The sequence below is a fragment of the Plectrocnemia conspersa genome, unplaced genomic scaffold (assembly GCF_051122295.1).
Source record: "Plectrocnemia conspersa isolate PC_06_02 unplaced genomic scaffold, ASM5112229v1 ptg000008l, whole genome shotgun sequence".
NCBI classification, from domain to species: Eukaryota; Metazoa; Arthropoda; class Insecta; order Trichoptera; family Polycentropodidae; genus Plectrocnemia; species Plectrocnemia conspersa.
Window position 1 is genome coordinate 27,165,118 of NW_028277172.1, and position 26,085 is coordinate 27,191,202.

The 26,085-nt window shown below is 28.5% G+C and overlaps 1 long non-coding RNA gene across 1 annotated transcript; it reads left to right on the top strand.

Moving 5' to 3' along the window:
- The first annotated feature begins 1,168 nt into the window (after window positions 1-1,168).
- Window positions 1,169-21,339, top strand: LOC148233602 (uncharacterized). The gene is made up of 3 exons (XR_015810390.1): window positions 1,169-1,485; window positions 3,146-4,174; window positions 19,108-21,339. It is a non-coding gene; the product is annotated as an uncharacterized LOC148233602 (long non-coding RNA).
- The last annotated feature ends 4,746 nt before the right edge of the window (window positions 21,340-26,085 follow it).

Below are 26,085 nucleotides of genomic sequence, written 5' to 3' on the forward strand. Positions count from 1 at the left end.
CTCTTCCGAAAGTCTCAAAATGGCTAGTATGGGGGTACGATCGAACTGATACATCGCTTGTTTTCAAGCAAAAATATATATTTTTTATATTTTACTTAGATGAACTTTAGGCTTCTCAACATTTCATGTATAGAGACCTTTTTGACAAAATTCAACACTACTGAGTTATAAGTGATGGAATTTTAATACTTGTCGCCATTTTGCAAAAAATTGACAAAATGGATTTTGCTAACAAACATACACAGGATGCTTAAGAATTCTATACTGTCACAAAAATTGAAATTTAAATATTTATAAATAAGCTCACACTGACCTTTACTATATTGAAAATCTTATGAGCGTATGTATGGTGGGTCGATCGACTCATCACAGTAAACGTGTTTTGAAAAAAAAATACTTTTATTTATTCTTTTTTAATTTTTTTTTATAGTATCGTAAGTATAGTCGAAAGCTCTATTTTGTATTAAAAATTCGTGTCGATTTCTTGAATAGAAACCTCGTACGAGCGTTAACTATATGCAGAGTCGCATAAAAGCTCGTTGGAGGTCTCGGTCAATATATGGTAAGACTCGGTTTTTATTAAAAAAAAATAATTAAAAATTGCTTTTATATGCAAATTAAAATTTCAAACACTTTTTGCATTAGACATTTTTTAGTAGGATTTCATTTAGCAAAGTTATGACACTTTGAATTTTTACATTAGCCGCCATTTTGAAAAAAAAATTTATATTTTTTTTTTAAACATAACGTATAGGGGCTGCACGTTAGTTCTATGCGATACTTAAAATTTAAATTTTTATCTTCGAAACCAAACAGTTAAGAGCGTTAACTCTTCCGAAAGTCTCAAAATGGCTAGTATGGGGGTACGATCGAACTGATACATCGCTTGTTTTCAAGCAAAAATATATATTTTTTATATTTTACTTAGATGAACTTTAGGCTTCTCAACATTTCATGCATAGAGACCTTTTTGACAAAATTCAACACTACTGAGTTATAAGTGATTGAATTTTAATACTTGTCGCCATTTTGCAAAAAATTGACAAAATGGATTTTGCTAACAAACATACACAGGATGCTTAAGAATTCTATACTGTCAAAAAAATTGAAATTTAAATATTTATAAATAAGCTCACACTGACCTTAACTATATTGAAAATCTTATGAGCGTATGTATGGTGGGTCGATCGACTCATCACACTAAACGTGTTTTGAAAAAAAAATACTTTTATTTTTTAATTTTTAATTTTTTTTTATAGTATCGTAAGTATAGTCGAAAGCTCTATTTTGTATTAAAAATTTAAGTCGATTTCTTAAATAGAAACCTCGTACGAGCGTTAACTATATGCAGAGTCGCATAAAAGCTCGTTCGAGGTCTCGGTCAATATATGGTAAGACTTGGTTTTTATTAAAAAAAAAATAATTAAAAATTGCTTTTATATGCAAATTAAAATTCCAAACACTTTTTGCATCAGACATTTTTTAGTAAGATTTCATTTAGCAAAGTTATGACACTTTGAATTTTTACATTAGCCGCCATTTTGAAAAAAAAAATTATATATTTTTTTTAAACATAACGTATAGGGGCTGCACGTTAGTTCTATGCGATACTTATAATTTAAATTTTTATCTTCGAAACCAAACAGTTAAGAGCGTTAACTCTTCCGAAAGTCTCAAAATGGCTAGTATGGGGGTACGATCGAACTGATACATCGCTTGTTTTCAAGCAAAAATATATATTTTTTATATTTTACTTAGATGAACTTTAGGCTTCTCAACATTTCATGTATAGAGACCTTTTTGACAAAATTCAACACTACCGAGTTATAAGTGATTGAACTTTAATACTTGTCGCCATTTTGCAAAAAATTGACAAAATGGATTTTGCTAACGAACATACACAGGATGCTTAAGAATTCTATACTGTCACAAAAATTGAAATTTAAATATTTATAAATAAGCTCACACTGACCTTTACTATATTGAAAATCTTATGAGCGTATGTATGGTGGGTCGATCGACTCATCACACTAAACGTGTTTTGAAAAAAAAATACTTTTATTTTTTAATTTTTAATTTTTTTTTATAGTATCGTAAGTATAGTCGAAAGCTCTATTTTGTATTAAAAATTCGTATCGATTTCTTGAATAGAAACCTCGTACGAGCGTTAACTATATGCAGAGTCGCATAAAAGCTCGTTCGAGGTCTCGGTCAATATATAGTAAGACTCGGTTTTTATTAAAAAAAAAATAATTAAAAATTGCTTTTATATGCAAATTAAAATTTCAAACACTTTTTGCATTAGACATTTTTTAGTAGGATTTCATTTAGCAAAGTTATGACACTTTGAATTTTTACATTAGCCGCCATTTTGAAAAAAAAATTTATATATTTTTTTTAAACATAACGTATAGGGGCTGCACGTTAGTTCTATGCGATACTTAAAATTTAAATTTTTATCTTTGAAACCAAACAGTTAAGAGCGTTAACTCTTCCGAAAGTCTCAAAATGGCTAGTATGGGGGTACGATCGAACTGATACATCGCTTGTTTTCAAGCAAAAATATATATTTTTTATATTTTACTTAGATGAACTTTAGGCTTCTCAACATTTCATGTATAGAGACCTTTTTGACAAAATTCAACACTACTGAGTTATAAGTGATGGAATTTTAATACTTGTCGCCATTTTGCAAAAAATTGACAAAATGGATTTTGCTAACAAACATACACAGGATGCTTAAGAATTCTATACTGTCACAAAAATTGAAATTTAAATATTTATAAATAAGCTCACACTGACCTTTACTATATTGAAAATCTTATGAGCGTATGTATGGTGGGTCGATCGACTCATCACAGTAAACGTGTTTTGAAAAAAAAATACTTTTATTTATTAATTTTTAATTTTTTTTTATAGTATCGTAAGTATAGTCGAAAGCTCTATTTTGTATTAAAAATTCGTGTCGATTTCTTAAATAGAAACCTCGTACGAGCGTTAACTATATGCAGAGTCGCATAAAAGCTCGTTGGAGGTCTCGGTCAATATATGGTAAGACTCGGTTTTTATTAAAAAAAAATAATTAAAAATTGCTTTTATATGCAAATTAAAATTTCAAACACTTTTTGCATTAGACAATTTTTAGTAGGATTTCATTTAGCAAAGTTATGACACTTTGAATTTTTACATTAGCCGCCATTTTGAAAAAAAAATTTATATATTTTTTTTAAACATAACGTATAGGGGCTGCACGTTAGTTCTATGCGATACTTAAAATTTAAATTTTTATCTTTGAAACCAAACAGTTAAGAGCGTTAACTCTTCCGAAAGTCTCAAAATGGCTAGTATGGGGGTACGATCGAACTGATACATCGCTTGTTTTCAAGCAAAAATATATATTTTTTATATTTTACTTAGATGAACTTTAGGCTTCTCAACATTTCAAGTATAGAGACGTTTTTGACAAAATTCAACACTACTGAGTTATAAGTGATTGAATTTTAATACTTGTCGCCATTTTGCAAAAAATTGACAAAATGGATTTTGCTAACAAACATACACAGGATGTTTAAGAATTCTATACTGTCACAAAAATTTAAATTTAAATATTGATAAATAAGCTCACACTGACCTTAACTATATTGAAAATCTTATGAGCGTATGTATGGTGGGTCGATCGACTCATCACACTAAACGTGTTTTGAAAAAAAAATACTTTTATTTTTTAATTTTTTATTTTTTTTTATAGTATCGTAAGTATAGTCGAAAGCTCTATTTTGTATTAAAAATTCAAGTCGATTTCTTAAATAGAAACCTCGTACGAGCGTTAACTATATGCAGAGTCGCATAAAAGCTCGTTCGAGGTCTCGGTCAATATATGGTAAGACTCGGTTTTTATTAAAAAAAAAATAATTAAAAATTGCTTTTATATGCAAATTTAAATTCCAAACACTTTTTGCATCAGACATTTTTTAGTAGGATTTCATTTAGCAAAGTTATGACACTTTGAATTTTTACATTAGCCGCCATTTTAAAAAAAAAATTTATATATTTTTTTTAAACATAACGTATAGGGGCTGCACGTTAGTTCTATGCGATACTCAAAATTTCAATTTTTATCTTCGAAACCAAACAGTTAAGAGCGTTAACTCTTCCGAAAGTCTCAAAATGGCTAGTATGGGGGTACGATCGAACTGATACATCGCTTGTTTTCAAGCAAAAATATATATTTTTAATATTTTACTTAGATGAACTTTAGGCTTCTCAACATTTCATGCATAGAGACCTTTTTGACAAAATTTAACACTACTGAGTTATAAGTGATTGAATTTTATTACTTGTCGCCATTTTGCAAAAAATTGACAAAATGGATTTTGCTAACAAACATACACAGGATGCTTAAGAATTCTATACTGTCACAAAAATTGAAATTTAAATATTTATAAATAAGCTCACACTGACCTTTACTATATTGAAAATCTTATGAGCGTATGTATGGTGGGTCGATCGACTCATCACACTAAACGTGCTTTGAAAAAAAAATACTTTTATTTTTTAATTTTTAATTTTTTTTTATAGTATCGTAAGTATAGTCGAAAGCTCTATTTTGTATTAAAAATTTAAGTCGATTTCTTAAATAGAAACCTCGTACGAGCGTTAACTATATGCAGAGTCGCATAAAAGCTCGTTCGAGGTCTCGGTCAATATATGGTAAGACTCGGTTTTTATTAAAAAAAAATAATTAAAAATTGCTTTTATATGCAAATTAAAATTCCAAACACTTTTTTCGTTAGACATTTTTTAGTATGATTTCATTTAGCAAAGTTATGACACTTTGAATTTTTACATTAGCCGCTATTTTGAAAAAAAATTTTATATATTTTTTTTAAACATAACGTATAGGGGCTGCACGTTAGTTCTATGCGATACTCAAAATTTAAATTTTTATCTTCGAAACCAAACAGTTAAGAGCGTTAACTTTTTCGAAAGTCTCAAAATGGCTAGTATGGGGGTACGATCGAACTGATACATCGCTTGTTTTCAAGCAAAAATATATATTTTTTATATTTTACTTAGATGAACTTTAGGCTTCTCAACATTTCATGTATAGAGACCTTTTTGACAAAATTCAACACTACTGAGTTATAAGTGATTGAATTTTAATACTTGTCGCCATTTTGCAAAAAATTGACAAAATGGATTTTGCTAACAAACATACACAGGATGCTTAAGAATTCTATACTGTCACAAAAATTGAAATTTAAATATTTATAAATAAGCTCACACTGACCTTAACTATATTGAAAATCTTATGAGCGTATGTATGATGGGTCGATCGACTCATCACACTAAACGTGTTTTGAAAAAAAAATACTTTTATTTTTTAATTTTTAATTTTTTTTAATAGTATCGTAAGTATAGTCGAAAGCTCTATTTTGTATTAAAAATTCAAGTCAATTTCTTGAATAGAAACCTCGTACGAGCGTTAACTATATGCAGAGTCGCATAAAAGCTCGTTCGAGGTCTCGGTCAATATATGGTAAGACTCGGTTTTTATAAAAAAAAAAATAATAAAAAATTGCTTTTATATGCAAATTAAAATTTCAAACACTTTTTGCATTAGACATTTTTTAGTAGGATTTCATTAAGCAAAGTTATGACACTTTGAATTTTTACATTAGCCGCCATTTAAAAAAAAAAATTTATATATTTTTTTTAAACATAACGTATAGGGGCTGCACGTTAGTTCTATGCGATACTCAAAATTTAAATTTTTATCTTCGAAACCAAACAGTTAAGAGCGTTAAATCTTCCGAAAGTCTCAAAATGGCTAGTATGGGGGTACGATCGAACTGATACATCGCTTGTTTTCAAGCAAAAATATATATTTTTTATATTTTACTTAGATGAACTTTAGGCTTCTCAACATTTCATGCATAGAGACCTTTTTGACAAAATTTAACACTACTAAGTTATAAGTGATTGAATTTTATTACTTGTCGCCATTTTGCAAAAAATTGACAAAATGGATTTTGCTAACAAACATACACAGGATGCTTAAGAATTCTATACTGTCACAAAAATTGAAATTTAAATATTTATAAATAAGCTCACACTGACCTTTACTATATTGAAAATCTTATGAGCGTATGTATGGTGGGTCGATCGACTCATCACACTAAACGTGTTTTGAAAAAAAAATACTTTTATTTTTTAATTTTTAATTTTTTTTTATAGTATTGTAAGTATAGTCGAAAGCTCTATTTTGTATTAAAAATTTAAGTCGATTTCTTAAATAGAAACCTCGTACGAGCGTTAACTATATGCAGAGTCGCATAAAAGCTCGTTCGAGGTCTCGGTCAATATATGGTAAGACTCGGTTTTTAATAAAAAAAAAATAATTAAAAATTGCTTTTATATGCAAATTAAAATTCCAAACACTTTTTTCGTTAGACATTTTTTAGTAGGATTTCATTTAGCAAAGTTATGACACTTTGAATTTTTACATTAGCCGCCATTTTGAAAAAAATTTTTATATATTTTTTTTAAACATAACGTATAGGGGCTGCACGTTAGTTCTATGCGATACTCAAAATTTAAATTTTTATCTTCGAAACCAAACAGTTAAGAGCGTTAACTCTTCCGAAAGTCTCAAAATGGCTAGTATGGGGGTACGATCGAACTGATACATCGCTTGTTTTCAAGCAAAAATATATATTTTTTATATTTTACTTAGATGAACTTTAGGCTTCTCAACATTTCATGTATAGAGACCTTTTTGACAAAATTTAACACTACTGAGTTATAAGTGATTAAATTTTAATACTTGTCGCCATTTTGCAAAAAATTGACAAAATGGATTTTGCTAACAAACATACACAGGATGCTTAAGAATTCTATACTGTCACAAAAATTGAAATTTAAATATTTATAAATAAGCTCACACTGACCTTTACTATATTGAAAATCTTATGAGCGTATGTATGGTGGGTCGATCGACTCATCACACTAAACGTGTTTTGAAAAAAAAATACTTTTATTTTTTAATTTTTAATTTTTTTTTATAGTATCGTAAGTATAGTCGAAAGCTCTATTTCGTATTACTAATTCAAGTCCATTTCTTGAATAGAAACCTCGTACGAGCGTTAACTATATGCAGAGTCGCATAAAAGCTCGTTCGAGGTCTCGGTCAATATATGGTAAGACTCGGTTTTTATTAAAAAAAATAATTAAAAATTGCTTTTATATGCAAATTAAAATTCCAAACACTTTTTGCGTTAGACATTTTTTAGTAGGATTTCATTTAGCAAAGTTATGACACTTTGAATTTTTACATTAGCCGCCATTTTGAAAAAAAATTTTATATATTTTTTTTAAACATAACGTATAGGGGCTGCACGTTAGTTCTATGCGATACTCAAAATTTAAATTTTTATCTTCGAAACCAAACAGTTAAGAGCGTTAACTCTTCCGAAAGTCTCAAAATGGCTAGTATGGGGGTACGATCGAACTGATACATCGCTTGTTTTCAAGCAAAAATATATATTTTTTATATTTTACTTAGATGAACTTTAGGCTTCTCAACATTTCATGTATAGAGACCTTTTTGACAAAATTCAACACTACTGAGTTATAAGTGATTGAATTTTAATACTTGTCGCCATTTTGCAAAAAATTGACAAAATGGATTTTGCTAACAAACATACACAGGATGCTTAAGAATTCTATACTGTCACAAAAATTGAAATTTAAATATTTATAAATAAGCTCACACTGACCTTAACTATATTGAAAATCTTATGAGCGTATGTATGATGGGTCGATCGACTCATCACACTAAACGTGTTTTGAAAAAAAAATACTTTTATTTTTTAATTTTTAATTTTTTTTTTATAGTATCGTAAGTATAGTCGAAAGCTCTATTTTGTATTAAAAATTCAAGTCAATTTCTTGAATAGAAACCTCGTACGAGCGTTAACTATATGCAGAGTCGCATAAAAGCTTGTTCGAGGTCTCGGTCAATATATGGTAAGACTCGGTTTTTATAAAAAAAAATAATAAAAAATTGCTTTTATATGCAAATTGAAATTTCAAACACTTTTTGCATTAGACATTTTTTAGTAGGATTTCATTAAGCAAAGTTATGACACTTTGAATTTTTACATTAGCCGCTATTTTAAAAAAAAAATTTATATATTTTTTTTAAACATAACGTATAGGGGCTGCACGTTAGTTCTATGCGATACTCAAAATTTAAATTTTTATCTTCGAAACCAAACAGTTAAGAGCGTTAAATCTTCCGAAAGTCTCAAAATGGCTAGTATGGGGGTACGATCGAACTGATACATCGCTTGTTTTCAAGCAAAAATATATATTTTTTATATTTTACTTAGATGAACTTTAGGCTTCTCAACATTTCATGCATAGAGACCTTTTTGACAAAATTTAACACTACTGAGTTATAAGTGATTGAATTTTATTACTTGTCGCCATTTTGCAAAAAATTGACAAAATGGATTTTGCTAACAAACATACACAGGATGCTTAAGAATTCTATACTGTCACAAAAATTGAAATTTAAATATTTATAAATAAGCTCACACTGACCTTTACTATATTGAAAATCTTATGAGCGTATGTATGGTGGGTCGATCGACTCATCACACTAAACGTGCTTTGAAAAAAAAATACTTTTATTTTTTAATTTTTAATTTTTTTTTATAGTATCGTAAGTATAGTCGAAAGCTCTATTTTGTATTAAAAATTTAAGTCGATTTCTTAAATAGAAACCTCGTACGAGCGTTAACTATATGCAGAGTCGCATAAAAGCTCGTTCGAGGTCTCGGTCAATATATGGTAAGACTCGGTTTTTATTAAAAAAAAAATAATTAAAAATTGCTTTTATATGCAGATTAAAATTCCAAAAACTTTTTTCGTTAGACATTTTTTAGTAGGATTTCATTTAGCAAAGTTATGACACTTTGAATTTTTACATTAGCCGCCATTTTGAAAAAAAATTTTATATATTTTTTTTAAACATAACGTATAGGGGCTGCACGTTAGTTCTATGCGATACTCAAAATTTAAATTTTTATCTTCGAAACCTAACAGTTAAGAGCGTTAACTTTTCCGAAAGTCTCAAAATGGCTAGTATGGGGGTACGATCGAACTGATACATCGCTTGTTTTCAAGCAAAAATATATATTTTTTATATTTTACTTAGATGAACTTTAGGCTTCTCAGCATTTCATGTATAGAGACCTTTTTGACAAAATTCAACACTACTGAGTTATAAGTGATTGAATTTTAATACTTGTCGCCATTTTGCAAAAAATTGACAAAATGGATTTTGCTAACAAACATACACAGGATGCTTAAGAATTCTATACTGTCACAAAAATTGAAATTTAAATATTTATAAATAAGCTCACACTGACCTTAACTATATTGAAAATCTTATGAGCGTATGTATGGTGGGTCGATCGACTCATCACACTAAACGTGTTTTGAAAAAAAAATACTTTTATTTTTTAATTTTTAATTTTTTTTTATAGTATCGTAAGTATAGTCGAAAGCTCTATTTTGTATTAAAAATTCAAGTCAATTTCTTGAATAGAAACCTCGTACGAGCGTTAACTATATGCAGAGTCGCATAAAAGCTCGTTCGAGGTCTCGGTCAATATATGGTAAGACTCGGTTTTTATTAAAAAAAAAATAATTAAAAATTGCTTTTATATGCAAATTAAAATTCCAAACACTTTTTGCATTAGACATTTTTTAGTAGGATTTCATTTAGCAAAGTTATGACACTTTGAATTTTTACATTAGCCGCCATTTTGAAAAAAAATTTTATATATTTTTTTTAAACATAACGTATAGGGGCTGCACGTTAGTTCTATGCGATACTCAAAATTTAAATTTTTATCTTCGAAACCAAACAGTTAAGAGCGTTAAATCTTCCGAAAGTCTCAAAATGGCTAGTATGGGGGTACGATCGAACTGATACATCGCTTGTTTTCAAGCAAAAATATATATTTTTTATATTTTACTTAGATGAACTTTAGGCTTCTCAACATTTCATGCATAGAGACCTTTTTGACAAAATTTAACACTACTGAGTTATAAGTGATTGAATTTTATTACTTGTCGCCATTTTGCAAAAAATTGACAAAATGGATTTTGCTAACAAACATACACAGGATGCTTAAGAATTCTATACTGTCACAAAAATTGAAATTTAAATATTTATAAATAAGCTCACACTGACCTTTACTATATTGAAAATCTTATGAGCGTATGTATGGTGGGTCGATCGACTCATCACACTAAACGTGTTTTGAAAAAAAAATACTTTTATTTTTTAATTTTTAATTTTTTTTTATAGTATTGTAAGTATAGTCGAAAGCTCTATTTTGTATTAAAAATTTAAGTCGATTTCTTAAATAGAAACCTCGTACGAGCGTTAACTATATGCAGAGTCGCATAAAAGCTCGTTCGAGGTCTCGGTCAATATATGGTAAGACTCGGTTTTTATTAAAAAAAAAATAATTAAAAATTGCTTTTATATGCAAATTAAAATTCCAAACACTTTTTTCGTTAGACATTTTTTAGTAGGATTTCATTTAGCAAAGTTATGACACTTTGAATTTTTACATTAGCCGCCATTTTGAAAAAAATTTTTATATATTTTTTTTAAACATAACGTATAGGGGCTGCACGTTAGTTCTATGCGATACTCAAAATTTAAATTTTTATCTTCGAAACCAAACAGTTAAGAGCGTTAACTCTTCCGAAAGTCTCAAAATGGCTAGTATGGGGGTACGATCGAACTGATACATCGCTTGTTTTCAAGCAAAAATATATATTTTTTATATTTTACTTAGATAAACTTTAGGCTTCTCAACATTTCATGTATAGAGACCTTTTTGACGTAATTCAACACTACTGAGTTATAAGTGATTGAATTTTAATACTTGTCGCCATTTTGCAAAAAATTGACAAAATGGATTTTGCTAACAAACATACACAGGATGCTTAAGAATTCTATACTGTCACAAAAATTGAAATTTAAATATTTATAAATAAGCTCACACTGACCTTTACTATATTGAAAATCTTATGAGCGTATGTATGGTGGGTCGATCGACTCATCACACTAAACGTGTTTTGAAAAAAAAATACTTTTATTTTTTAATTTTTAATTTTTTTTTATAGTATCGTAAGTATAGTCGAAAGCTCTATTTCGTATAAAAAATTCAAGTCGATTTCTTGAATAGAAACCTCGTACGAGCGTTAACTATATGCAGAGTCGCATAAAAGCTCGTTCGAGGTCTCGGTCAATATATGGTAAGACTCGGTTTTTTTAAAAAAAAAAAATTAAAAATTGCTTTTATATGCAAATTAAAATTTCAAACACTTTTTGCATCAGACATTTTTTAGTAGGATTTCATTAAGCAAAGTTATGACACTTTGAATTTTTACATTAGCCGCCATTTTGAAAAAAAATTTTATATATTTTTTTTAAACATAACGTAGAGGGGCTGCACGTTAGTTCTATGCGATACTCAAAATTTAAATTTTTATCTTTGAAACGAAACAGTTAAGAGCGTTAACTCTTCCGAAAGTCTCAAAATGGCTAGTATGGGGGTACGATCGAACTGATACATCGCTTGTTTTCAAGCAAAAATATATATTTTTTATATTTTACTTAGATGAACTTTAGGCTTCTCAACATTTCATGTATAGAGACATTTTTGACAAAATTCAACACTACTGAGTTATAAGTGATTGAATTTTAATACTTGTCGCCATTTTGCAAAAAATTGAAAAAATGGATTTTGCTAACAAACATACACAGGATGCTTAAGAATTCTATACTGTCACAAAAATTGAAATTTAAATATTTATAAATAAGCTCACACTGACCTTAACTATATTGAAAATCTTATGAGCGTATGTATGGTGGGTCGATCGACTCATCACACTAAACGTGTTTTGAAAAAAAAATACTTTTATTTTTTAATTTTTAATTTTTTTTTATAGTATCGTAAGTATAGTCGAAAGCTCTATTTTGTATTAAAAATTCAAGTCAATTTCTTGAATAGAAACCTCGTACGAGCGTTAACTATATGCAGAGTCGCATAAAAGCTTGTTCGAGGTCTCGGTCAATATATGGTAAGACTCGGTTTTTATTAAAAAAAAAATAATTAAAAATTGCTTTTATATGCAAATTAAAATTCCAAACACTTTTTGCATTAGACATTTTTTAGTAGGATTTCATTAAGCAAAGTTATGACACTTTAAATTTTTACATTAGCCGCCATTTAAAAAAAAAAATTTATATATTTTTTTTAAACATAACGTATAGGGGCTGCACGTTAGTTCTATGCGATACTCAAAATTTAAATTTTTATCTTCGAAACCAAACAGTTAAGAGCGTTAAATCTTCCGAAAGTCTCAAAATGGCTAGTATGGGGGTACGATCGAACTGATACATCGCTTGTTTTCAAGCAAAAATATATATTTTTTATATTTTACTTAGATGAACTTTAGGCTTCTCAACATTTCATGCATAGAGACCTTTTTGACAAAATTTAACACTACTGAGTTATAAGTGATTGAATTTTATTACTTGTCGCCATTTTGCAAAAAATTGACAAAATGGATTTTGCTAACAAACATACACAGGATGCTTAAGAATTCTATACTGTCACAAAAATTGAAATTTAAATATTTATAAATAAGCTCACACTGACCTTTACTATATTGAAAGTCTTATGAGCGTATGTATGGTGGGTCGATCGACTCATCACACTAAACGTGTTTTGAAAAAAAAATACTTTTATTTTTTAATTTTTAATTTTTTTTTATAGTATCGTAAGTATAGTCGAAAGCTCTATTTTGTATTAAAAATTCAAGTCGATTTCTTAAATAGAAACCTCGTACGAGCGTTAACTATATGCAGAGTCGCATAAAAGCTCGTTCGAGGTCTCGGTCAATATATGGTAAGACTCGGTTTTTATTAAAAAAAAAATAATTAAAAATTGCTTTTATATGCAAATTAAAATTTCAAACACTTTTTGCATTAGACATTTTTTAGTAGGATTTTATTTAGCAAAGTTATGACACTTTGAATTTTTACATTAGCCGCCATTTTGAAAAAAATTTTTATATATTTTTTCTAAACATAACGTATAGGGGCTGCACGTTAGTTCTATGCGATACTCAAAATTTAAATTTTTATCTTCGAAACCAAACAGTTAAGAGCGTTAACTCTTCCGAAAGTCTCAAAATGGCTAGTATGGGGGTACGATCGAACTGATACATCGCATGTTTTCAAGCAAAAATATATATTTTTTATATTTTACTTAGATGAACTTTAGGCTTCTCAACATTTCATGTATAGAGACCTTTTTGACAAAATTCAACACTACTGAGTTATAAGTGATTGAATTTTAATACTTGTCGCCATTTTGCAAAAAATTGACAAAATGGATTTTGCTAACAAACATACACAGGATGCTTAAGAATTCTATACTGTCACAAAAATTGAAATTTAAATATTTATAAATAAGCTCACACTGACCTTAATTATATTGAAAATCTTATGAGCGTATGTATGATGGGTCGATCGACTCATCACACTAAACGTGTTTTGAAAAAAAAATACTTTTATTTTTTAATTTTCAATTTTTTTTTATAGTATCGTAAGTATAGTCGAAAGCTCTATTTTGTATTAAAAATTCAAGTCAATTTCTTGAATAGAAACCTCGTATGAGCGTTAACTATATGCAGAGTCGTATAAAAGCTCGTTCGAGGTCTCGGTCAATATATGGTAAGACTCGGTTTTTATAAAAAAAAAAATAATAAAAAATTGCTTTTATATGCAAATTAAAATTTCAAACACTTTTTGCATTAGACATTTTTTAGTAGGATTTCATTAAGCAAAGTTATGACACTTTGAATTTTTACATTAGCCGCCATTTTAAAAAAAAAATTTATATATTTTTTTTAAACATAACGTATAGGGGCTGCACGTTAGTTCTATGCGATACTCAAAATTTAAATTTTTATCTTCGAAACCAAACAGTTAAGAGCGTTAAATCTTCCGAAAGTCTCAAAATGGCTAGTATGGGGGTACGATCGAACTGATACATCGCTTGTTTTCAAGCAAAAATATATATTTTTTATATTTTACTTAGATGAACTTTAGGCTTCTCAACATTTCATGCATAGAGACCTTTTTGACAAAATTTAACACTACTGAGTTATAAGTGATTGAATTTTATTACTTGTCGCCATTTTGCAAAAAATTGACAAAATGGATTTTGCTAACAAACATACACAGGATGCTTAAGAATTCTATACTGTCACAAAAATTGAAATTTAAATATTTATAAATAAGCTCACACTGACCTTTACTATATTGAAAATCTTATGAGCGTATGTATGGTGGGTCGATCGACTCATCACACTAAACGTGTTTTGAAAAAAAAATACTTTTATTTTTTAATTTTTAATTTTTTTTTATAGTATTGTAAGTATAGTCGAAAGCTCTATTTTGTATTAATAATTTAAGTCGATTTTTTAAATAGAAACCTCGTACGAGCGTTAACTATATGCAGAGTCGCATAAAAGCTCGTTCGAGGTCTCGGTCAATATATGGTAAGACTCGGTTTTTATTAAAAAAAAAATAATTAAAAATTGCTTTTATATGCAAATTAAAATTCCAAACACTTTTTTCTTTAGACATTTTTTAGTAGGATTTCATTTAGCAAAGTTATGACACTTTGAATTTTTACATTAGCCGCCATTTTGAAAAAAAATTTTATATATTTTTTTTAAACATAACGTATAGGGGCTGCACGTTAGTTCTATGCGATACTCAAAATTTAAATTTTTATCTTCGAAACCAAACAGTTAAGAGCGTTAACTCTTCCGAAAGTCTCAAAATAGCTAGTATGGGGGTACGATCGAACTGATACATCGCTTGTTTTCAAGCAAAAATATATATTTTTTATATTTTACTTAGATGAACTTTAGGCTTCTCAACATTTCATGTATAGAGACCTTTTTGACAAAATTCAACACTACTGAGTTATAAGTGATTGAATTTTAATACTTGTCGCCATTTTGAAAAAAATTGACAAAATGGATTTTGCTAACAAACATACACAGGATGCTTAAGAATTCTATACTGTCACAAAAATTGAAATTTAAATATTTATAAATAAGCTCACACTGACCTTTACTATATTGAAAATCTTATGAGCGTATGTATGGTGGGTCGATCGACTCATCACACTAAACGTGTTTTGAAAAAAAAATACTTTTATTTTTTAATTTTTAATTTTTTTTTATAGTATCGTAAGTATAGTCGAAAGCTCTATTTCGTATTAAAAATTCAAGTCGATTTCTTGAATAGAAACCTCGTACGAGCGTTAACTATATGCAAAGTCGCATAAAAGCTCGTTCGAGGTCTCGGTCAATATATGGTAAGACTCGGTTTTTATTAAAAAAAAAAATTAAAAATTTATTTTATATGCAAATTAAAATTTCAAACACTTTTTGCATCAGACATTTTTTAGTAGGATTTCATTAAGCAAAGTTATGACACTTTGAATTTTTACATTAGCCGCCATTTTAAAAAAAAATTTTATATATTTTTTTTAAACATAACGTAGAGGGGCTGCACGTTAGTTCTATGCGATACTCAAAATTTAATTTTTTATCTTTGAAACGAAACAGTTAAGAGCGTTAACTCTTCCGAAAGTCTCAAAATGGCTAGTATGGGGGTACGATCGAACTGATACATCGCTTGTTTTCAAGCAAAAATATATATTTTTTATATTTTACTTAGATGAACTTTAGGCTTCTCAACATTTCATGTATAGAGACATTTTTGACAAAATTCAACACTACTGAGTTATAAGTGATTGAATTTTAATACTTGTCGCCATTTTGCAAAAAATTGAAAAAATGGATTTTGCTAACAAACATACACAGGATGCTTAAGAATTCTATACTGTCACAAAAATTAAAATTTAAATATTTATAAATAAGCTCACACTGACCTTAACTATATTGAAAATCTTATGAGCGTATGTATGGTGGGTCGATCGACTCATCACACTAAACGTGTTTTGAAAAAAAAATACTTTTATTTTTTAATTTTTAATTTTTTTTTATGGTATCGTAAGTATAGTCGAAAGCTCTATTTTGTATTAAAAATTCAAGTCGATTTCTTAAATAGAAACCTCGTACGAGCGTTAACTATATGCAGAGTCGCATAAAAGCTCGTTCGAGGTCTCGGTCAATATATGGTAAGACTCGGTTTTTATTAAAAAAAAAATAATTAAAAATTGCTTTTATATGCAAATTAAAATTCCAAACACTTTTTGCATTAGACATTTTTTAGTAGGATTTCATTTAGCAAAGTTATGACACTTTGAATTTTTACATTAGCCGCCATTTTGAAAAAAAATTTTATATATTTTTTTTAAACATAACGTATAGGGGCTGCACGTTAGTTCTATGCGATACTCAAAATTTAAATTTTTATCTTCGAAACCAAACAGTTAAGAGCGTTAACTCTTCCGAAAGTCTCAAAATGGCTAGTATGGGGGTACGATCGAACTGATACATCGCTTGTTTTCAAGCAAAAATATATATTTTTTATATTTTACTTAGATGAAGTTTAGGCTTCTCAACATTTCATGCATCGAGACCTTTTTGACAAAATTCAACACTACTGAGTTATAAGTGATTGAATTTTAATACTTGTCGCCATTTTGCAAAAAATTGACAAAATGGATTTTGCTAACAAACATACACAGGATGCTTAAGAATTCTATACTGTCACAAAAATTGAAATTTAAATATTTATAAATAAGCTCACACTGACCTTAACTATATTGAAAATCTTATGAGCGTATGTATGGTGGGTCGATCGACTCATCACACTAAACGTGTTTTGAAAAAAAAATACTTTTATTTTTTAATTTTTAATTTTTTTTTATAGTATCGTAAGTATAGTCGAAAGCTCTATTTTGTATTAAAAATTCAAGTCAATTTCTTGAATAGAAACCTCGTACGAGCGTTAACTATATGCAGAGTCGCATAAAAGCTCGTTCGAGGTCTCGGTCAATATATGGTAAGACTCGGTTTTTATTAAAAAAAAAATAATTAAAAATTGCTTTTATATGCAAATTAAAATTCCAAACACTTTTTGCATTAGACATTTTTTAGTAGGATTTCATTTAGCAAAGTTATGACACTTTGAATTTTTACATTAGCCGCCATTTTGAAAAAAAATTTTATATATTTTTTTTAAACATAACGTATAGGGGCTGCACGTTAGTTCTATGCGATACTCAAAATTTAAATTTTTATCTTCGAAACCAAACAGTTAAGAGCGTTAACTCTTCCGAAAGTCTCAAAATGGCTAGTATGGGGGTACGATCGAACTGATACATCGCTTGTTTTCAAGCAAAAATATATATTTTTTATATTTTACTTAGATGAACTTTAGGCTTCTCAACATTTCATGCATAGAGACCTTTTTGACAAAATTTAACACTACTGAGTTATAAGTGATTGAATTTTATTACTTGTCGCCATTTTGCAAAAAATTGACAAAATGGATTTTGCTAACAAACATACACAGGATGCTTAAGAATTCTATACTGTCACAAAAATTGAAATTTAAATATTTATAAATAAGCTCACACTGACCTTTACTATATTAAAAATCTTATGAGCGTATGTATGGTGGGTCGATCGACTCATCACACTAAACGTGTTTTGAAAAAAAAATACTTTTATTTTTTAATTTTTAATTTTTTTTTATAGTATCGTAAGTATAGTCGAAAGCTCTATTTTGTATTAAAAATTCAAGTCGATTTTTAAAATAGAAACCTCGTACGAGCGTTAACTATATGCAGAGTCGCATAAAAGCTCGTTCGAGGTCTCGGTCAATATATGGTAAGACTCGGTTTTTATTAAAAAAAAAATAATTAAAAATTGCTTTTATATGCAAATTAAAATTCCAAACACTTTTTGCGTTAGACATTTTTTAGTAGGATTTCATTTAGCAAAGTTATGACACTTTGAATTTTTACATTAGCCGCCATTTTGAAAAAAAATTTTATATATTTTTTTTAAACATAACGTATAGGGGCTGCACGTTAGTTCTATGCGATACTCAAAATTTAAATTTTTATCTTCGAAACCAAACAGTTAAGAGCGTTAACTCTTCCGAAAGTCTCAAAATGGCTAGTATGGGGGTACGATCGAACTGATACATCGCTTGTTTTCAAGCAAAAATATATATTTTTTATATTTTACTTAGATGAACTTTAGGCTTCTCAACATTTCATGTATAGAGACCTTTTTGACGAAATTCAACACTACTGAGTTATAAGTGATTGAATTTTAATACTTGTCGCAATTTTGAAAAAAATTGACAAAATGGATTTTGCTAACAAACATACACAGGATGCTTAAGAATTCTATACTGTCACAAAAATTGAAATTTAAATATTTATAAATAAGCTCACACTGACCTTTACTATATTAAAAATCTTATGAGCGTATGTATGGTGGGTCGATCGACTCATCACACTAAACGTGTTTTGAAAAAAAAATACTTTTATTTTTTAATTTTTAATTTTTTTTTATAGTATCGTAAGTATAGTAGAAAGCTCTATTTCGTATTAAAAATTCAAGTCGATTTCTTGAATAGAAACCTCGTACGAGCGTTAACTATATGCAGAGTCGCATAAAAGCTCGTTCGAGGTCTCGGTCAATATATGGTAAGACTCGGTTTTTATTAAAAAAAAAATAATTAAAAATTGCTTTTATATGCAAATTAAAATTCCAAACACTTTTTGCATCAGACATTTTTTAGTAGGATTTCATTAAGCAAAGTTATGACACTTTGAATTTTTACATTAGCCGCCATTTTAAAAAAAAATTTTATATATTTTTTTTAAACATAACGTATAGGGGCTGCACGTTAGTTCTATGCGATACTCAAAATTTAATTTTTTATCTTCGAAACGAAACAGTTAAGAGCGTTAACTCTTCCGAAAGTCTCAAAATGGCTAGTATGGGGGTACGATCGAACTGATACATCGCTTGTTTTCAAGCAAAAATATATATTTTTTATATTTTACTTAGATGAACTTTAGGCTTCTCAACATTTCATGTATAGAGACCTTTTTGACAAAATTCAACACTACTGAGTTATAAGTGATTGAATTTTAATACTTGTCGCCATTTTGCAAAAAATTGACAAAATGGATTTTGCTAACAAACATACACAGGATGTTTAAGAATTCTATACTGTCACAAAAATTTAAATTTAAATATTTATAAATAAGCTCACACTGACCTTAACTATATTGAAAATCTTATGAGCGTATGTATGGTGGGTCGATCGACTCATCACACTAAACGTGTTTTGAAAAAAAAATACTTTTATTTTTTAATTTTTTATTTTTTTTTATAGTATCGTAAGTATAGTCGAAAGCTCTATTTTGTATTAAAAATTCAAGTCGATTTCTTAAATAGAAACCTCGTACGAGCGTTAACTATATGCAGAGTCGCATAAAAGCTCGTTCGAGGTCTCGGTCAATATATGGTAAGACTCGGTTTTTATTAAAAAAAAAATAATTAAAAATTGCTTTTATATGCAAATTTAAATTCCAAACACTTTTTGCATCAGACATTTTTTAGTAGGATTTCATTTAGCAAAGTTATGACACTTTGAATTTTTACATTAGCCGCCATTTTAAAAAAAATTTATATATTTTTTTTAAACATAACGTATAGGGGCTGCACGTTAGTTCTATGCGATACTCAAAATTTAAATTTTTATCTTCGAAACTAAACAGTTAAGAGCGTTAACTCTTCCGAAAGTCTCAAAATGGCTAGTATGGGGGTACGATCGAACTGATACATCGCTTGTTTTCAAGCAAAAATATATATTTTTTATATTTTACTTAGATGAACTTTAGGCTTCTCAACATTTCATGTATAGAGACCTTTTTGACAAATTTAACACTACTAAGTTATAAGTGATTGAATTTTAATACTTGTCGCCATTTTGCAAAAAATTGACAAAATGGATTTTGCTAACAAACATACACAGGATGTTTAAGAATTCTATACTGTCACAAAAATTTAAATTTATATATTTATAAATAAGCTCACACTGACCTTAAATATATTGAAAATCTTATGAGCGTATGTATGGTGGGTCGATCGACTCATCACACTAAACGTGTTTTGAAAAAAAAATACTTTTATTTTTTAATTTTTTATTTTTTTTTATAGTATCGTAAGTATAGTCGAAAGCTCTATTTTGTATTAAAAATTCAAGTCGATTTCTTAAATAGAAACCTCGTACGAGCGTTAACTATATGCAGAGTCGCATAAAAGCTCGTTCGAGGTCTCGGTCAATATATGGTAAGACTCGGTTTTTATTAAAAAAAAAATAATTAAAAATTGCTTTTATATGCAAATTCAAATTCCAAACACTTTTTGCATCAGACATTTTTTAGTAGGATTTCATTTAGCAAAGTTATGACACTTTGAATTTTTACATTAGCCGCTATTTTGAAAAAAAAATTTATATATTTTTATTAAACATAACGTATAGGGGCTGCACGTTAGTTCTATGCGATACTCAAAATTTAAATTTTTATCTTCGAAACTAAACAGTTAAGAGCGTTAACTCTTCCGAAAGTCTCAAAATGGCTAGTATGGGGGTACGATCGAACTGATACATCGCTTGTTTTCAAGCAAAAATATATATTTTTTATATTTTACTTAGATGAACTTTAGGCTTCTCAACATTTCATGTATAGAGACCTTTTTGTGCAAAATTCAACACTACTGAGTTATAAGTGATTGAATTTTAATACTTGTCGCCATTTTGCAAAAAATTGACAAAATGGATTTTGCTAACAAACATACACAGGATGTTTAAGAATTCTATACTGTCACAAAAATTTAAATTTAAATATTTATAAATAAGCTCACACTGACCTTAACTATATTGAAAATCTTATGAGCGTATGTATGGTGGGTCGATCGACTCATCACACTAAACGTGTTTTTAAAAAAAAATACTTTTATTTTTTAATTTTTTATTTTTTTTTATAGTATCGTAAGTATAGTCGAAAGCTCTATTTTGTATTAAAAATTCAAGTCGATTTCTTAAATAGAAACCTCGTACGAGCGTTAACTATATGCAGAGTCGCATAAAAGCTCGTTCGAGGTCTCGGTCAATATATGGTAAGACTCGGTTTTTATTAAAAAAAAAATAATTAAAAATTGCTTTTATATGCAAATTAAAATTCCAAACACTTTTTGCGTTAGACATTTTTTAGTAGGATTTCATTTAGCAAAGTTATGACACTTTGAATTTTTACATTAGCCGCCATTTTAAAAAAAAATTTTATATATTTTTTTTAAACATAACGTATAGGGGCTGCACGTTAGTTCTATGCGATACTCAAAATTTAAATTTTTATCTTCGAAACCAAACAGTTAAGAGCGTTAACTCTTCCGAAAGTCTCAAAATGGCTAGTATGGGGGTACGATCGAACTGATACATCGCTTGTTTTCAAGCAAAAATATATATTTTTTATATTTTACTTAGATGAAGTTTAGGCTTCTCAACATTTCATGCATAGAGACCTTTTTGACAAAATTCAACACTACTGAGATATAAGTGATTGAATTTTAATACTTGTCGCCATTTTGAAAAAAATTGACAAAATGGATTTTGCTAACAAACATACACAGGATGCTTAAGAATTCTATACTGTCACAAAAATTGAAATTTAAATATTTATAAATAAGCTCACACTGACCTTAACTATATTGAAAATCTTATGAGCGTATGTATGGTGGGTCGATCGACTCATCACACTAAACGTGTTTTGAAAAAAAAATACTTTTATTTTTTAATTTTTAATTTTTTTTTATAGTATCGTAAGTATAGTCGAAAGCTCTATTTTGTATTAAAAATTCAAGTCAATTTCTTGAATTGAAACCTCGTACGAGCGTTAACTATATGCAGAGTCGCATAAAAGCTCGTTCGAGGTCTCGGTCAATATATGGTAAGACTCGGTTTTTATTAAAAAAAAAATAATTAAAAATTGCTTTTATATGCAAATTAAAATTTCAAACACTTTTTGCATTAGACATTTTTTAGTAGGATTTTATTAAGCAAAGTTATGACACTTTAAATTTTTACATTAGCCGCCATTTTGAAAAAAAATTTTATATATTTTTTTTAAACATAACGTAGAGGGGCTGCACGTTATTTCTATGCGATACTCAAAATTTAAATTTTTATCTTCGAAACCAAACAGTTAAGAGCGTTAACTTTTCCGAAAGTCTCAAAATGGCTAGTATGGGGGTACGATCGAACTGATACATCGCTTGTTTTCAAGCAAAAATATATATTTTTTATATTTTACTTAGATGAACTTTAGGCTTCTCAACATTTCATGTATAGAGACCTTTTTGACAAAATTCAACACTACTGAGTTATAAGTGATTGAATTTTAATACTTGTCGCCATTTTGAAAAAAATTGACAAAATGGATTTTGCTAACAAACATACACAGGATGCTTAAGAATTCTATACTGTCACAAAAATTGAAATTTAAATATTTATAAATAAGCTCACACTGACCTTTACTATATTAAAAATCTTATGAGCGTATGTATGGTGGGTCGATCGACTCATCACACTAAACGTGTTTTGAAAAAAAAATACTTTTATTTTTTAATTTTTAATTTTTTTTTATAGTATCGTAAGTATAGTAGAAAGCTCTATTTCGTATTAAAAATTCAAGTCGATTTCTTGAATAGAAACCTCGTACGAGCGTTAACTATATGCAGAGTCGCATAAAAGCTCGTTCGAGGTCTCGGTCAATATATGGTAAGACTCGGTTTTTATTAAAAAAAAAATAATTAAAAATTGCTTTTATATGCAAATTAAAATTTCAAACACTTTTTGCATCAGACATTTTTTAGTAGGATTTCATTAAGCAAAGTTATGACACTTTGACTTTTTACATTAGCCGCCATTTTAAAAAAAAAATTTATATATATTTTTTAAACATAACGTAGAGGGGCTGCACGTTAGTTCTATGCGATACTGAAAATTTAATTTTTTATCTTTGAAACGAAACAGTTAAGAGCGTTAACTCTTCCGAAAGTCTCAAAATGGCTAGTATGGGGGTACGATCGAACTGATACATCGCTTGTTTTCAAGCAAAAATATATATTTTTTATATTTTACTTAGATGAACTTTAGGCTTCTCAACATTTCATGTATAGAGACCTTTTTGACAAAATTCAACACTACTGAGTTATAAATGATTGAATTTTAATACTTGTCGCCATTTTGCAAAAAATTGACAAAATGGATTTTGCTAACAAACATACACAGGATGTTTAACCCATACGTCACGGTGCCTCGAAATGAAAAATGACATCCGATGGGGTCGCTCAACTCCCCCAAACATTTCAAGTCAAAATATTGATGAATTCTTCATCAAATATATTTAAAAATGGATAATTCTAAGTATAAAATTTGTTATTCATGATAAGCTTCATCATCTGGTCAATATTTAGGATTTTTTAATTAATCATTACGACGCAAAAAGCGACGACGTAAACGCCGAGATTTCGCTGCAGACTAGCTTTGCAGGTATACGAATGACCGCCGCGCGCTCGGTACATAAAACTACGGAGTAACCCAAAAAAATAAACAAGTATTTCATTTATTTATTATTTCAATTTTTGAAATAAAAAATTGTTGCAACATTTATGTTGTTAATATACAAAAAAGTCAATATATAAATACTATTTTGAAATTAAAATATAAATTTGAAAAAATAAAACACATTTATTTTATAAACACAAAAAAATTCTAGTGTAACACTAAAAAATATGTTTATCTTATACATATATATATTAACATTTTATATTAATTTCAAATTTGTAAAAACTTTTTTCAAGCACACCTTTCTTTCGGATTGTGATATTTTGTGCAAATGATTATCTATAAAAGTGAGAAATGACATTTTTGCTAATACGAGTTTATTGATATATAATTCAATTGCAATAAAATATTCACTCACCATTGTAATTTTCTCCACCGTAATGGGAAATCTTCCAGGCAAACTGAATTCTTATCCATAAGTTTTTATGTGTATCGTGCTAATAATTTAAAAATAATAACTCGAAAAAATTCTCATTTTCTAAAAAAATGTGTCATTTCTGAGATTCGGTACTTCCAGTGAGCCAGTAATATCTGACGGGAGATAATATTTATTCAAAAAAATATGTTATGATTTCCTTATAACAGGATAGAAAAAAATACAATATAATCTTACTAATCTGACAATCTTAAAATTCTCAGTAATCCAATATTATCTAATGGTTAATGGTAAGATCAATTTTTAGTGTTTTGTACTTTTTATATATGTACATCGTATTTTTTATTTTCTGTAATTTGACTTCATTTCTAAATAAACTCTTTTACATTGGCATTCGTGTCCTTGCCAACAGTTAGAGGGCGAAATATTTCTCTGATTGCGGCTATAAAAATTGAAGGAATTGGCTAGAGAATCATTCAAATCGATTAAATTTGGTGGACGTTATGCATGTATATGTACACGAGTATGTAGCCACAGTTACTTTGGCAAATTGTAATAAATATTATATGAATACATATAAGAAATAACCTGCAGCTGCTCGGAAAAATAAACTATAAATTGTGATTATGTACACGTGAGTACAATAAAATGCATTTATTAAAAAATATCTTCTCTGGTCAAACGATCATCAAATCTGAGCATCGAAAATCTATCTCTAGTCATGGCCGCTGAATAAAAATATTGTTTGAACAGTTCGCTTGTTGTCCATAATTCTTTGAACTGTATTTTACCCCCATTCAATCCTCCAGAAGATAATAGGATGCCTATAAACGCTTCAACTTCGATACGATTTACGGGAGAAATGTCTTTTTTGAAATGTATTATCAATATCGATATCGCTATCGTATTTGCTACTACTCTCGTCAGAATCTTGCAAAATTCTTAGCAACTCTTCGTCAGTTACAAGCCGATCAGCCATTTTACAATTTCAAAAGTAACGTGAGAAATAAAATAACAATAACGATCGAATTTGGCGGTTCAATTCGTACTGTATGTTTTTTTGGGGAACGGTGTAGTTTGCGATAAAGCGTTGAAAGAACCGCGTGGAGGGGGCGCCGCGCGAAATTCTTAGAAGGCGAATTTCTCTAAAAACTGACTCAGGTATACAAATCACGCGGCGACAGTAGCGATTAGAGTTGATTTTATTTTTTTCTCGCGATTGGAGATAATAAAGTACAATGATTATTTTTAATATTAATTCTTTAAACTATTTTTGACAAATACAAAAAGTTTGCGACAAATAGGATTTATATTAAATAAGTTATTTGAGAAAAACCAAAAAGTTGGGGGAGTCAATAGACCCCACAGGCACGGAAGGGTTAAGAATTCTATACTGTCACAAAAATTGAAATTTAAATATTTATAAATAAGCTCACACTGACCTTAACTATATTGAAAATCTTATAAGCGTATGTATGGTGGGTCGATCGACTCATCACACTAAACGTGTTTTGAAAAAAAAATACTTTTATTTTTTAATTTTTAATTTTTTTTTATAGTATCGTAAGTATAGTCGAAAGCTCTATTTTGTATTAAAAATTCAAGTCAATTTCTTAAATAGAAACCTCGTACGAGCGTTAACTATATGCAGAGTCGCATAAAAGCTCGTTCGAGGTCTCGGTCAATATATGGTAAGACTCGGTTTTTATTAAAAAAAAAATAATTAAAAATTGCTTTTATATGCAAATTAAAATTCCAAACACTTTTTGCATTAGACATTTTTTAGTAGGATTTCATTTAGCAAAGTTATGACACTTTGAATTTTTACATTAGCCGCCATTTTGAAAAAAAATTTTATATATTTTTTTTAAACATAACGTATAGGGGCTGCACGTTAGTT